This window comes from Oncorhynchus nerka, linkage group LG1 (genome assembly GCF_034236695.1).
Source record: "Oncorhynchus nerka isolate Pitt River linkage group LG1, Oner_Uvic_2.0, whole genome shotgun sequence".
Taxonomy (NCBI): domain Eukaryota; kingdom Metazoa; phylum Chordata; class Actinopteri; order Salmoniformes; family Salmonidae; genus Oncorhynchus; species Oncorhynchus nerka.
In genome coordinates this window covers 50615088-50628955 of record NC_088396.1, presented here as the reverse complement: position 1 = coordinate 50628955, position 13868 = coordinate 50615088, and the positions used below count along the sequence as shown (strand labels likewise).

At 42.9% G+C, this 13868-nt stretch overlaps 1 pseudogene; it reads right to left on the bottom strand.

The window, feature by feature from the left end:
* Positions 1-761: 761 nt before the first annotated feature.
* LOC115120754 (guanylate-binding protein 1-like) lies at positions 762-13507 on the bottom strand (annotated as a pseudogene).
* Between the last annotated feature and the right edge of the window lie 361 nt (positions 13508-13868).

Genomic DNA, 13868 nt, shown 5'->3' with positions numbered 1-13868 from the left:
ATATATTTTTAAGCAATAAGGCCTGAGAGAGTGAGGTATATTAAGCAATAAGGCCTGAGAGAGTGAGGTATATTAAGCAATAAGGCCTGAGAGAGTGAGGTATATTTAAGCAATAAGGCCTGAGAGAGTGAGGTATATTAAGCAATAAGGCCTGAGAGAGTGAGGTATATTTAAGCAATAAGGCCTGAGAGAGTGAGGTATATTTAAGCAATAAGGCCTGAGAGAGTGAGGTAGATTTAAGCAATAAGGCCTGAGAGAGTGAGGTATATTTAAGCAATAAGACCTGATCAAGTGATATATTTTTAAGCAATAAGGCCTGAGAGAGTGAGATATTTTTAAGCAATAAGGTCCTGAGAGTGTGTGGTATATGGCCAATATTCTCACAATCTGTATGTGGACTGTTTAGGGCTTGGAGGGTTCACAAGAGGTCAATCAAGCAAATATATTTTATAAAGCCCTTTTTACATCAGCAGTTGTCGCAAAGTGCTTTACAGAAACACAGTCTAAAACCCTAAACAAAAAAAGCAGGAACCTAGGAAGAAACCAGGAACGTAGGAAGAAACCAGGAACCTAGGAAGAAACCTAAAGAGGAACCAGGCTCATGAGGCCATGAACGCCAGATACATTTTCAAGATGGTCAAACTTCATAGATAACCAGCAGGATCAGATAAAAACATTAATGGCTATAGAAGACAAACACTTCAACTCTCCAAGACTCAATATCACTTTACTTTTCATAGTCAGGCATTCAAAGGATCAAAGTGGTTCACATGAGGTTACAGGGTGGGACCTGTGGTCTATTCCTGAGCTCCTCAATTAACATTGCCATCTGTTCTTTCTGTCCCTCAGCCAGCTGCTTGAATAATTCCATCATAGCCTTCTGATTCTGGGTATTGTTCTCCCTTTCTGAGTCATCCCTCTTCTTAATCTCCAAGATCTCTTGTCTCATTAGGTCAGCCTTCTCCTTATGGCCCTTCTCCAGGAGATCTCTCTGCTCCTGCATCCTGCGGTCCAGCATCCTGTTGAACTCCTGCTGCTGTTGATTCCTCTCCTCCTCCATCTTCTCTTTCATCTCCTTCAAGTACTTCTCCTGGCTAATGCCAATGTTCTCAATGGTCCACTCCATCTCTGCCTTTTGCTCATTCAATGCTGCCTTCTCCTGCTCCAACTCAGCTGTTTTCTTCTCAGCTGGAAGATCCAAGGAGAGAGAGAAATAAGTAGGAAATCTGGACAACTCATTCTCTCATACAGATTCATACACATTTAAACCGTCTAGAGTCTATTGGCACAACGGTGCGTCAATCTAAGTAACATAATAAAAAAATACCCATTCAAATCTGTCAGTTTTAAGCTAGAAATTTATTTTGCATTGGGCTGCGTCTCAATCCACCACATCCATCTATGTCACTGATATGATTTAATTTTTGAGTATCTTGTTTTTGCCATTTAAGAGTGTTATTTAATGTGTTTCTAGGGGCTATAGTAGTTTTATACGTTTTTATACTTTTAAGAATTAATCAAAGAACAAATGGGCGAGATGATCGTTGCTGGACCAGGCAAACACATTTTGAGTTATTTTGTAATTCAACTTTATCACCACTCTAAATTACCCTCAACAGCACATATTGCATGTATGAAGTTTGAAGAGGGGAGATTATTCAGTGCTTTGCAGTGGTGGGCTGCTTCATAGCTAGGGCCTGGTCTATTCCCCTTGATTTTAAAGAGCAACTGCCTGTAAAAAATGTCCAGTGTAGATTTGGCCTTGCGTTTTAGGTTATTGTCCTGCTGAAAAGTGGAAAGCTGAACAAGGTTTTCCCCTAGGATTTTACCTGTGCTTAGCGGCATTCCATTTATTGTTTATACTAAAAAACTCCAAAGTTCCTAACAATTACAAGCATACCTATAACATGCAGTCACCAATATGTTGGAAAACTTGAAAAAAATCAGTTTTACGAGGGCATGTTTGGCAGGATGCGTTGTTGCAAAATAGGAAGCCGATTCTAGATTTCACTTTGGATTGGAGATGTTTAATGTGAGTCTGGATGGAGAGTTTACAGTCTAACCAGAGACCTAGGTATTTGTAATTGTCCACATATGCGATCGTTTGAAGAGCATGCATTTAGTTTAACTTGCATTTAAGAGCAGTTGTAGGCCACGGAAGGAGAGTTGTATGGCATTGAAGCTCAAACTGGAGGTTAGTTAACACAGTGTCCAAAGAAGGGCCAGAAGTATACAGAATGGTGTCGTCTGCGTAGAGGTGGATCAGAGAATCACTAGCAGCGAGAGCGATATCATTGATGTATACAGAGAAAAGAGTCAGCCCGAGAATTGAACCCTGTGGCACCCGCATATAGAGACTGCCAGAGGTCCGGACAACAGGCCCTCCGATTTGACACACTGAACTCTGTCTGATAAGTAGTTGGTGAACCAGGCGAGGCAGTCATTTGAGAAACGAAGGCTGTTGAGTCTGTCGATAAGAATGTGGTGATTGACAGAGTAGAAAGCCTTGGCCATGTCGAAGAATATGGCTGCAGAGTATTGTCTTTTATCGATGGCGGTTATGATGTCATTTAGGACCTTGAGCGTGGCTGAGGGGCACCCATGACCAGCTCGGAAACCAGATTGCATAGCGGAGAAGGTACGACGGGATTCAAAATGGTCGGTGATCTGTTTGTTAACTTGGCTTTCTAAAAACCTTAGAAAGGCATGGAAGGATAGATATAAGTCTGTAACAGTTTGGGTCTAGAGTGTCTCCCCCTAAGAAGAGGGGGATGACCATGGTAGCTTTCCAATCTTTTGGGATCTCAGACGATACGAAAGAGAGGTTGAACAGGCTAGTAATAATTGGTAGATACTTCTAGAAATAGAGGGTTGTCAAGTCCAGCTGATTTGTAGGGTCCAGATTTTGCAACTCTTTCAGAACATCAGCTATCTGGATTTGGGTGAAGGAGAAATGGGGCAGGTTTGGGCAAGTTGCTGTGGGGGGTGCAGGGCTGTTGACCTGGGGTAGGGGAAGCCATGTGGAAAGCATGGCCAGCCGTAGAAGAATGCTTATTGAAATTCTCAATTATCGTGGATTTATCAGTGGTGACAGTTTCCTAGCCTCAGTGCAGTGGGCAGCTGACCTTACATAGACTTCACAGTGTCCCAGAACGTTTTGGAGTTTGTGCTACAGGATTCAAATTTGTGTTTGAAAAAGCTAGCCTTTGCTTTCCTAACTACCCTTAAAAGTTGCATATCACGGGGGCTATTCAATGCTAATGCAGTACGCCACAGGATGTTTATGTGCTGGTCAAGGGCAGTCAGGTCTTGAGTGAACCAGGGGCTATATCTGTTCCTGGTTCTATATTTCTTGAATGGCGCATGCTTATTTAAGACGGTGAGGAATGCTCTTTTAAAGAATAACCAGGTATCCTCTACTGACGGAATGAGGTCAATATCCTTCTAGGATACCTGGGCCAGGTCAATTAGAAAGGCCTGTTCGCTGGAGTGTGTTAGGGAGCGTTTGACAGTGATGATGGGTGGTCGTTTGACCGCAGACCCATTACAGACGCAGGCATGAGGCAGTGATCGCTGAGATCCTGGTTGAAGACAGCAGAGGAGTATTTAGAGGGCAGGTTGGTAAGGATGATATCCACGAGGGTGCCCGCGTTTACGGATTTGGGGTTGTACCTGGTAGGTTCATTGATCATTTGTATGAGATTGAGGGCATCTACCTTAGATTGTAGGACGGCCGGGGTATTAAGCATGTCCCAGTTTAGGTCACCTAACAGTACGAGCTCCGAAGATAGATGGGGGGCAATCAATTCACATATGGTGTCCAGGGCACAGCTGGGGGCAGTAGATGGTCTATATCAAAAGGCAACAGTGAGAGACTTGTTTCTGGAAAGGTAGATTTTTAGAAGTAGAAACTTGAATTGTTTGGGCACAGACCTGGATAGTATGACATATTGCAAACAAGATGCATGTTTTGGAATACTTTGTTCTGTACAGGCTTCCATCTTTTCACTCTGTCAATTAGGTTAGTATTGTGAAGTAACTACAATGTTTTTGATCTATCCTCAGTTTTTTTCTATCATAAGCCATTAAACTCTGTAACTGTTTTAAAGTCACCATTGGCCTAATGGTGAAATCCCTGAGCGGTTTCCTTCCTCTCTGGCAACTGAGTTAAGTAGGATGCCTGTATCTTTGTAAAGACTGTGTGTATTCCATACAAAGTGTAATTTTACAACTTCACCATGCTCAAAGGGATATTCAGCGTCTGCTTTTATTATTTTTACCCATCTACCAATAGGTGGCGTTCTTTGCAAGGCATTGGAAAACCTCCCTGGTCTTTATTGTTGAATCTGTGTTTGAAAAAGTCACAAAAAAATCAAAAAGTCATACTTTCTGAAGGCACTGGAAATAAAATCAGATCATTCAAAATAACAGATACTAACAAAATGCTTATTTTTAAAATCTGTCATAATTTATATGTTCTAGCCAACCACTAACAATACTTTTTCTCCATAATACTTAGAAATTGTCTTTTTGGGCGGGGCCTGACATTAGGGTGGGGCCTGGCATTAGGGTGGGGCCTGGCATTAGGGTGGGGCCACTGCTCTTATTTGCATTTTCTGTATTAGCCTACCACAGTTGATTTTTATTTTATAATTGGAAGTAAAAAAAGATTGAGGTGTGGATTACCTTGGATTTGTTTCTCTTTTTTAGTCAGTTGTTTGTCAGCTTGCAGGATGGAGTTGGACTCTGCACTCTTGTCCTTCAGGAACTGCTCCAGAACCTCCTCAGCCTGCAGAAAACAGGCCTTATAGGTTGTTCTATTGATTTTGATTCAAACCGTAACCAGCTGACTGAAATTAGTTGAAATGTTGGTCATCATTACTGACTAATGATGGATGTTTTTGATTCTCTAAAAGTATGATGTTGCCGTTTGGTTTCTAGCTCTTACCCTGACTCCTTTGTTAGGCTCAGCCCGGTACTGTGCCACTATGTTGTCATGGTGAATGCAGTAAAGCTTATAGCCTCCCGGTGTGGCGTACGTCCCCTTCTTCATCCCCTGATCCATCAGAGCAGACAGATTCTCCAGAAGAGCCTTGCAATTCTTCTCTGAGGCATCCTTGTTCTGCTTGAAAAGGTCGGCGGTGTGGTTGCTAATGGCCTTCTGAAAGATTTATTGGGAATTTTCAGATTCAGCCATATGAACCCCGGTATGCCATGTTTCTATAGTGATAAATTGTTACATATTAGCTCCATATCTATATTAGGCTTTTATTCAATATAGTGTAATTTTTAATCCAAGATTAAAAATCTAATCTGAGCAATGATTTTCACTGTAGTGTTCTTTTGTATTAAGAAGTTAATTGATTGAGGAATTGCACTGATTGGCCATATTCCACCTGGTGTCCCTGGTGTTACTGTTGATGATTATACCTTTGTTGCATAAGCTAATCAATCATGTACCAGGCACAGATCTAGAATGATTATGACTTACCGAAAGAGCTTTCAAGAACTCCCCATTTTCGTCTTTGAAGGATCGCTTCATGAACACCTCTGTGGCCTGGGTCTGTGAGCGAAGCTGGTTCTCTGACAGCTGATTGATGTCCACTGGGAATAAGGCCTTCACATCTTCCATGCCCTTCTGGTACACCGCCAGGCCCTCAACCACAGCAGCCTGGTTCTCAATTTTAGCCATGGCCAACACAGCATTCTCCAGACAGGGCACATTGCCTTGGGCAATGGTCTCCACATAGGTGGTGACCAAGTGGCCCAGCACTGCAATCAGATAGAGATGGGAGGAAAAATATGAATGTTTGTATTTAGTGCACAAAACATTTCAGAATTAATAATTGTATCCATTTTCACATACTGCACTATAGGTAGATATCTGACTCACTCTCTCCAGTCAATGTGTGTCCCCTTATAACAGTCTTCATACGGCTCTCCTGGAAAATGAAGCGGCAGAAAGTATCTGCGACCTCTCTGAAGCGTTCAGAAAGCTCAGCCTCGTCCATGGAGTCCAGTCGGTGCATGTTGTCAGGAGATGTAGGGGAGGGGAACACAAAACACTTGAGTGAGGGGAAGAAGTTCCAGATGCACTCTCGCGGGAAGTTGTAGTCATTGATCTTTTTACTAGTACCTGAAAGATAACGTTGGCATTACTAGATTTTATAGTACATGCAGATATTGGGTGTGTCCCAATAATATCTCCTTTCTCCTCCATCCTATCAGAGCTCTTGCAGCATGAACTGACATGTTGTCAACCCAATCAAAGGAACAGAGAATGAATCTAGTACTGAAAGCATAAGCTACAGCTATCTTGCACTACAGTGCGTGAAGTGTGGTGAGTAATTGACTCAAAGAGAAAGACAATAGTTTAACAGATTTAAACAAATGTATTTCTTTAAAAATGAAGGAGAAGTGATAGAGTGCTACATCTTCTTATATTTTTTCTACTTTCACTTAGCTAGTGAATGCAGCTAGTTAGATTATCCTACTCAAACAACTGGCTAAAACAGAGAGGGATGCCATGTTACCTAGCCGAATGTCTATCCAACACTGGAACTCTTCCAAGGTAAGATTTTGGTTTGATTAATTTATTTGCACCGGGGCCCACCAGTTTAACTGCTAAACTGCTTGCTGACTGTTAACTGTAACGTTACTGCATGAATGTAGCTGATTTAGTAACACCTTACTTCTATTAGCTATGTTGACTATGACGTTAGCTAATATGGTGATAACGATGTCGACTATGTGTAGCGGTTAGCGGTTATGATATGAAGGTTTGGCTTTTTTTTTGCCTGGTCAGATAGACAGCTGATGTGTTGTGCACTGAAGTCTACAAGCAAAGGGAAAAGGTGTTAGGAGATGCGAGAAGGAATTATATATTATATATATATTATAATGCGCAAAAGAATCATGCTGTTTGTATGTGGCTGCTATGAAAGTGAACTGTGTTTGCGTGTGGTCAAGGGTGTATTAATTCCGCAGATTCTGTTGAAAAACATTTCTTAAATGGAAAGAAACGGGGATAAACCTGCATTTGTCCAATGGAAACTCTTGTTTGCCAAAAAAATCTTAAACGTCTCTGACCTGTTTCATTCATCTGCTTGATCTTATATTTAGCATCACATTGAAGTGTTTTACCACGCTCTTTCTATGTAGAAGAACCCCTTACAGTATCATAGACACTATGTCCTGGGATTTACTATGATCTTCTATGTAGAAGAACCCCTTAAAGTATTATAGACACTATGTCCTGGGATTTACTATGATCTTCTATGTAGAAGAACCCCTAACAGTATTATAGACACTATGTCCTGGGATTTACTATGATCTTCTATGTAGAAGAACCCCTTACAGTATTATAGACACTATGACCTGGGATTTACTATGATCTTCTATGTAGAAGAACCCCTTACAGTATTATCGACACTATGACCTGGGATTTACTATGGTCTTCTCTGTAGAAGAACCCCTTACCTTCTAACAATTATTGTGTAGCTTACATGTGTGTGTTTGTGAGTGTCTCAGCTTTTCATATCAGGGTCATAAAAGTCTGTAGCTCAAACTGTTCGGACATTACAGACGTTTTTTCGTGAGGAGAACTGTTTTCGGGACCCACCCGTGTCACTCAAACTCCACTCTATCTCAGCCCCCATTATTCACACAGGTTAATGGTTGGTTCCTGCAGATGAAGAAGGAATAGACAAATCTGATGCAAAAAAAGGAGTATGTAGCTCAAACACACAATGTTTAAAAGGGGTTGAAGTTAATAAATCACGCTGGTGTGATTGTGCGACTCAAAGCGAGTCCCTACCCGTGCCCCCACCCAGCTCCTGTGTGCTCTGTCGCCAGTTAGGGTGAGGCTACTTGAAGAGAGAGGGCGGCCAGATTCGGTGGGTACCCCCGCTGCCTGTGTCTGCCTTGGTCAAGCACCGTTTACCTCTCTTCCCAGACATGTTGATGAACGGTACTGTCCCACCCCAGTAAACCGTTTCCTACCTGGACTTTCGAGACTGGGCTAGCTAAACAAGCGCTGCATATAACTAGCTTTTCCTTCCTGCCCACAGTTGAGTTGCTGGGGTAGCTCTCTTGTTAAGAATACGTAGCTTAAATTCGCTTGGTTATTCTAAATAGTCAAAGATGCAAGCTAGCCTTCCTTGCCAGAGCCCCTTTTGCTTCCCGCACCTCAACTCTTTTCATTCCTGGGAATTATATTGAATTACGATTCACTCCAGTTTGTTACAACAGCTGTCTGTCCCATTCCCAGATATGTTACAAGGACGCCAGAGGACAAAAATCCGTTAACCACCTAACTGAGTATCTCAATTTAACCTTGCGCAATACCCTAGATGCAGTTGCACCCCTAAAAACTAAAAAAAATTCTCATAAGAAACTAGCTCCCTGGTACACAGAAAATACCCGAGCTCTGAAGCAAGCTTCCAGAAAATTGGAACGGAAATGGCGCCACACCAAACTGGAAGTCTTCCGACTAGCTTGGAAGGACGTTACCGATGCAGTACCGAAGAGCCCATACTGCTGCTCGATCATCCTATTTTTCTAACTTAATTGAGGAAAATAAGAACAATCCGAAATTCCTTTTTGATACTGTCGCAAAGCTAACTAAAAAGCAGCATTCCCCAAGAGAGGATGACTTTCACTTTAGCAGTGATAAATTCATGAACTTCTTTGAGGAAAAGATTATGATTATTAGAAAGCAAATTACGGACTCCTCTTTAAACCTCGTATTCCTCCAAACCTCAGTTGTCCTGAGTCTGCACAATTCTGCCAGGACCTAGGATCAAGAGAGACGCTCAAGTCTTTTAGTACTATATCTCTTGACACAATGATGAAAATAATCATGGCCTCTAAACCTTCAAGCTGCATACTGGACCCTATTCCAACTAAACTACTGAAAGAGCTGCTTCCTGTGCTTGGCCCTCCTATGTTGAACATAATAAATGGCTCTCTATCCACTGGATGTGTACCAAACTCACTAAAAGTGGCAGTAATAAAGTTCTCTTGAAAAAGCCAAACCTTGACCCAGAAAATATAAAAAACTATCGGCCTATATCGAATCTTCCATTCCTCTCAAAATTTTAGAGAAGGCTGTTGCGCAGCAACTCACTGCCTTCCTGAAGACAAACAATGTATACGAAATGCTTCAGTCTGGTTTTAGACCCCATCATAGCACTGAGACGGCACTTGTGAAGGTGGTAAATGACATTTTAATGGCAACGGACCGAGGCTCTGCATCTGTCCTCGTGCTCCTAGACCTTAGTGCTGCTTTTGATACCATTATCACCACATTCTTTTGGAGAGATTGGAAACCCAAATTGGTCTACACGGACATGTTCTGGCCTGGTTTAGATCTTATCTGTCGGAAAGATATCAGTTTGTCTCTGTGAATGGTTTGTCCTCTGACAAATCAACTGTAAATTTCGGTGTTCCTCAAGGTTCTGTTTTAGGACCACTATTGTTTTCACTATATATTTTACCTCTTGGGGATGTTATTCGAAAACATAATGTAAACTTTCACTGCTATGCGGATGACACACAGCTGTACATTTCAATGAAACATGGTGAAGCCCCAAAATTGCCCTCAAGATAGAAGCATGTGTTTCAGACATAAGGAAGTGGATGGCTGCAAACTTTCTACTATTAAACTCGTTGACAAAACAGAGATGCTTGTTCTAGGTCCCAAGAAACAAAGAGATCTTCTGTTGAATCTGACAATTAATCTTAATGGTTGTACAGTCGTCTCAAATAAAACTGTGAAGGACCTCGGCGTTACTCTGGACCCTGATCTCTCTTTTGAAGAACATATCAAGACCATTTCGAGGACAGCTTTTTTCCATCTACGTAACATTGCAAAAATCAGAAACTTTCTGTCCAAAAATGATGCAGAAAAATTAATCCATGCTTTTGTCACTTCTAGGTTAGACTACTGCAATGCTCTATTTTCCGGCTACCCGGATAAAGCACTAAATAAACTTCAGTTAGTGCTGAATACGGCTGCTAGAATCCTGACTAGAACCAAAAAATTTGATCATATTACTCCAGTGCTAGCCTCTCTACACTGGCTTCCTGTCAAAGCAAGGGCTGATTTCAAGGTTTTACTGCTAACCTACAAAGCATTACATGGGCTTGCTCCTACCTATCTCTCTGATTTGGTCCTGCCGTACATACCTACACGTACGCTACGGTCACAAGACGCAGGCCTCCTAATTGTCCCTAGAATTTCTAAGCAAACAGCTGGAGGCAGGGCTTTCTCCTATAGAGCTCCATTTTTATGGAACGGTCTGCCTACCCATGTCAGAGACGCAAACTCGGTCTCAACCTTTAAGTCTTTACTGAAGACTCATCTCTTCAGTGGGTCATATGATTGAGTGTAGTCTGGCCCAGGAGTGGGAAGGTGAACGGAAAGGCTCTGGAGCAACGAACCGCCCTTGCTGTCTCTGCCTGGCCGATTCCCCTCTTTCCACTGGGATTCTCTGCCTCTACCCTGTTACGGGGCTGAGTCACTGGCTTACTGGGGCTCTCTCATGCCGTCCCTGGGGGGGTGGTCACCTGGGTGGGTTGATTCACTGTTGTGGTCGGCCTGTCTGGGTTGGCGCCCCCCTTGGGTTGTGCCGTGGCGGAGATCTTGTGGGCTATACTCTGCCTTGTCTCAGGATGGTAAGTTGGTGGTTGAAGATATCCCTCTAGTGGTGTGGGGGCTGTGCTTTGGCAAAGTGGGTGGGGTTATATCCTTCCTGTTTGGCCCTGTCCGGGGTGTCCTCGGATGGGGCCACAGTGTCTCCTGACCCCTCCTGTCTCAGCCTCCAGTATTTATGCTGCATTAGTTTATGTGTCGGGGGCTAGGGTCAGTTTGTTATATCTGGAGTACTTCTCCTGTCCTATTCGGTGTCCTGTGTGAATCTAAGTGTGCGTTCTCTAATTCTCTCCTTCTCTCTTTCTTTCTCTCTCTCGGAGGACCTGAGCCCTAGGACCATGCCCCAGGACTACCTGACATGATGACTCCTTGCTGTCCCCAGTCCACCTGGCCATGCTGCTGCTCCAGTTTCAACTGGCCTGGGCCCTAGGACCATGTTCCAGGACTACCTGACATGATGACTCCTTGCTGTCCCCAGTCCACCTGGCCATGCTGCTGCTCCAGTTTCAACTGTTCTGCCTTACTATTATTCAACCATGCTGGTCATTTATGAACATTTGAACATCTTGGCCACGTTCTGTTATAATCTCCACCCGGCACAGCCAGAAGAGGACTGGCCACCCCACATATGCTCTCTCTAATTCTCTCTTTCTTTCTCTCTCTCGGAGGACCTGAGCCCTAGGACCGTGCCCCAGGACTACCTGACATGATGACTCCTTGCTGTCCCCAGTCCACCTGACTGTGCTGCTGCTCCAGTTTCAACTGTTCTGCCTTATTATTATTCGACCATGCTGGTCATTTATGAACATTTGAACATCTTGGTCATGTTCTGTTATAATCTCTACCCGGCACAGCCAGAAGAGGACTGGCCACCCCACATAGCCTGGTTCCTCTCTAGGTTTCTTCCTAGGTTTTGGCCTTTCTAGGGAGTTTTTCCTAGCCACCGTGCTTTTACACCTGCATTGTTTGCTGTTTGGGGTTTTAGGCTGGGTTTCTGTACAGCACTTTGAGATATCAGCTGATGTACGAAGGGCTATATAAATAAATTTGATTTGATTTGATTTACAAGGTGTTTTGTCGCCAGCAGCTATGACTGGTCTGTAGGGTAACCTCCATGATAAGGCTTTTCCCCTTGGTCTATTTTTTAATGCATGCCTTCCAGAGCTGGGTGCCATCCGGTTGCCGGAACGCATCTTACCGCCTAAACCGAGTGATGCTCGTCATTGATCGCCAGAGCCTGTGACCCCAGAGTGGGCTAGGCTTTAGGCAAACCTTGGCACATGAACACAGGTTTTTCAACTGAGATCCACAGTGTTCATGGGTGTAAAAACTGGTGTGTCTCCCACATATGAGTTAGATGAAAAGTGTCCCATCTCCACATTCAGACACACAGTTGTCAAGATTGGTGGAAGAATCTCTCCCAGACCCAGGATTTCATTGGCCTTGTCAGGCATGATTGTAGATCCTTCAGCCAAAGTCGCGAGAGTACTCCTTCAGGGAACAGTAGTTATAGTCATAAGGCTACGCTTTGCATCATACCGTGGTATATTGTCTGATATACACACAGCTGGAATGCTGTTTAAGCCAATCAGCATCTAGGTCTCAAACTACCTGGTTTATATGAATGAAAATCACCTGTCTTGAGTTTCAGGGAATTCTCCAGATACTCGTCTGGAGTGATTTCTCTGCCGTCTATCTCGAGCTTTAGAGTGAAATCTCTGACGGTCCACACAAAATTTAGGAAATAACTGCATAAACTGTGTGCCCTCTCCTTCCTCCTCATCGCCAGTGGAAGACTTCACCTTGATCCTCTCTGTCAAGTCGTTCACATATCTGTAGGACCGGTTGAGGATTGATACAGCATTTCCCAAAGCTCATGTCAATGTCTTACACAGTTTGTGTTCAGGGGCTTGAATTTCAGGGAAATTACAAACAAACATAAAAACAAACAAAACAAGTAATTTTCAGTTGAGACTTCAATTGACACAGTAACTTCATTTGTTTGAAAGTCACAGACATTGCTTTTAGTCAACACCAGCTCTTCATGTTCACTGAAGCTAAGAATCAATCACGGGAACCGGCATCCTGAGATTTCTCAAACCCTTTACAGTTTCCAGAGAAATAAATGACTACGAATGACTGATAAACACGACATATGCAACTTGCATATACTATATTTAATTAAATGGAACATATTTAGTTGGTGAATTATGAACATTTAAATGCTCTACCATATCACTGATTAGGTCTAGCCTACAATTAAATAATGTTAAAAATATACATACAAATTCATTAAAATGTTCATCACAATTAGCTAGGCTTTCACTAATATGGCTGAGATTACTGTCAAAAGCCTAACAAACAAGCAAACTATCAAATACCACAACAGATTTTGTCCACAAGATGCCACAGAATGGAGCCAAATGTTGACCCAAAAGGATACTGAAGCTTCTCCACAGCATCATTGTCGATGGTCCCTCGACTGTTGTAGACCAGAGTACTGCTTAACAGAATGGCCAGCGAGAAGATCCAGGCATCATTCTTAGAATCCCCCTGAAACAAGTATCACAACATGTATCGGATCTCTGACGAAGTAATCATCTTGTTTAAATGATGAGGGTGCAGATACAGTATGTGTTCACTGTGCTTTGTTGGTAAATGAAGGAATATGAATCTTTAATGTAGATTGTAAAGAGATTGAGCTTTGAGCTTTGACCTCCCACCTTCTCCACATCCCCCAGTCCCTCTGTATCCAGCAGTACGAGGGTGTGGTCTGTTTTTTCAGGATGAGGGACACACCACATCCAGATGCCCTTAGTCTTAGACTGGATGGTGGCTCCAAGGGCAAAACCTAAATCAACAGAGATTGATGAGGACATTTACAGTATAAGTATTAAACCAGCCTATAACACTGTTACAGAGCTGGATCAGAGCTACTGCAGACCAGAACTAGCTAGCTACTAGCAAAGTCCTAGACCAGAGTTAGTTAGTACGGACCAGAACTAGCTAACTACTAGCTACGCCTTAGACCAGAGTTAGTTAGTACGGAACTAGCTAGCTACTAGCAAAGCCCAAGACCAGAGTTAGTTAGTGTGGACCAGAACTACTGCAGAACAGAACTAGCTAACTACTATCAAATCCCTAGACCTGTAAGGGTTTTCCTGTGGTGAAGCGGACCAAAATGCAGCGTGGTGGTTATTCATGTTCTTTAATA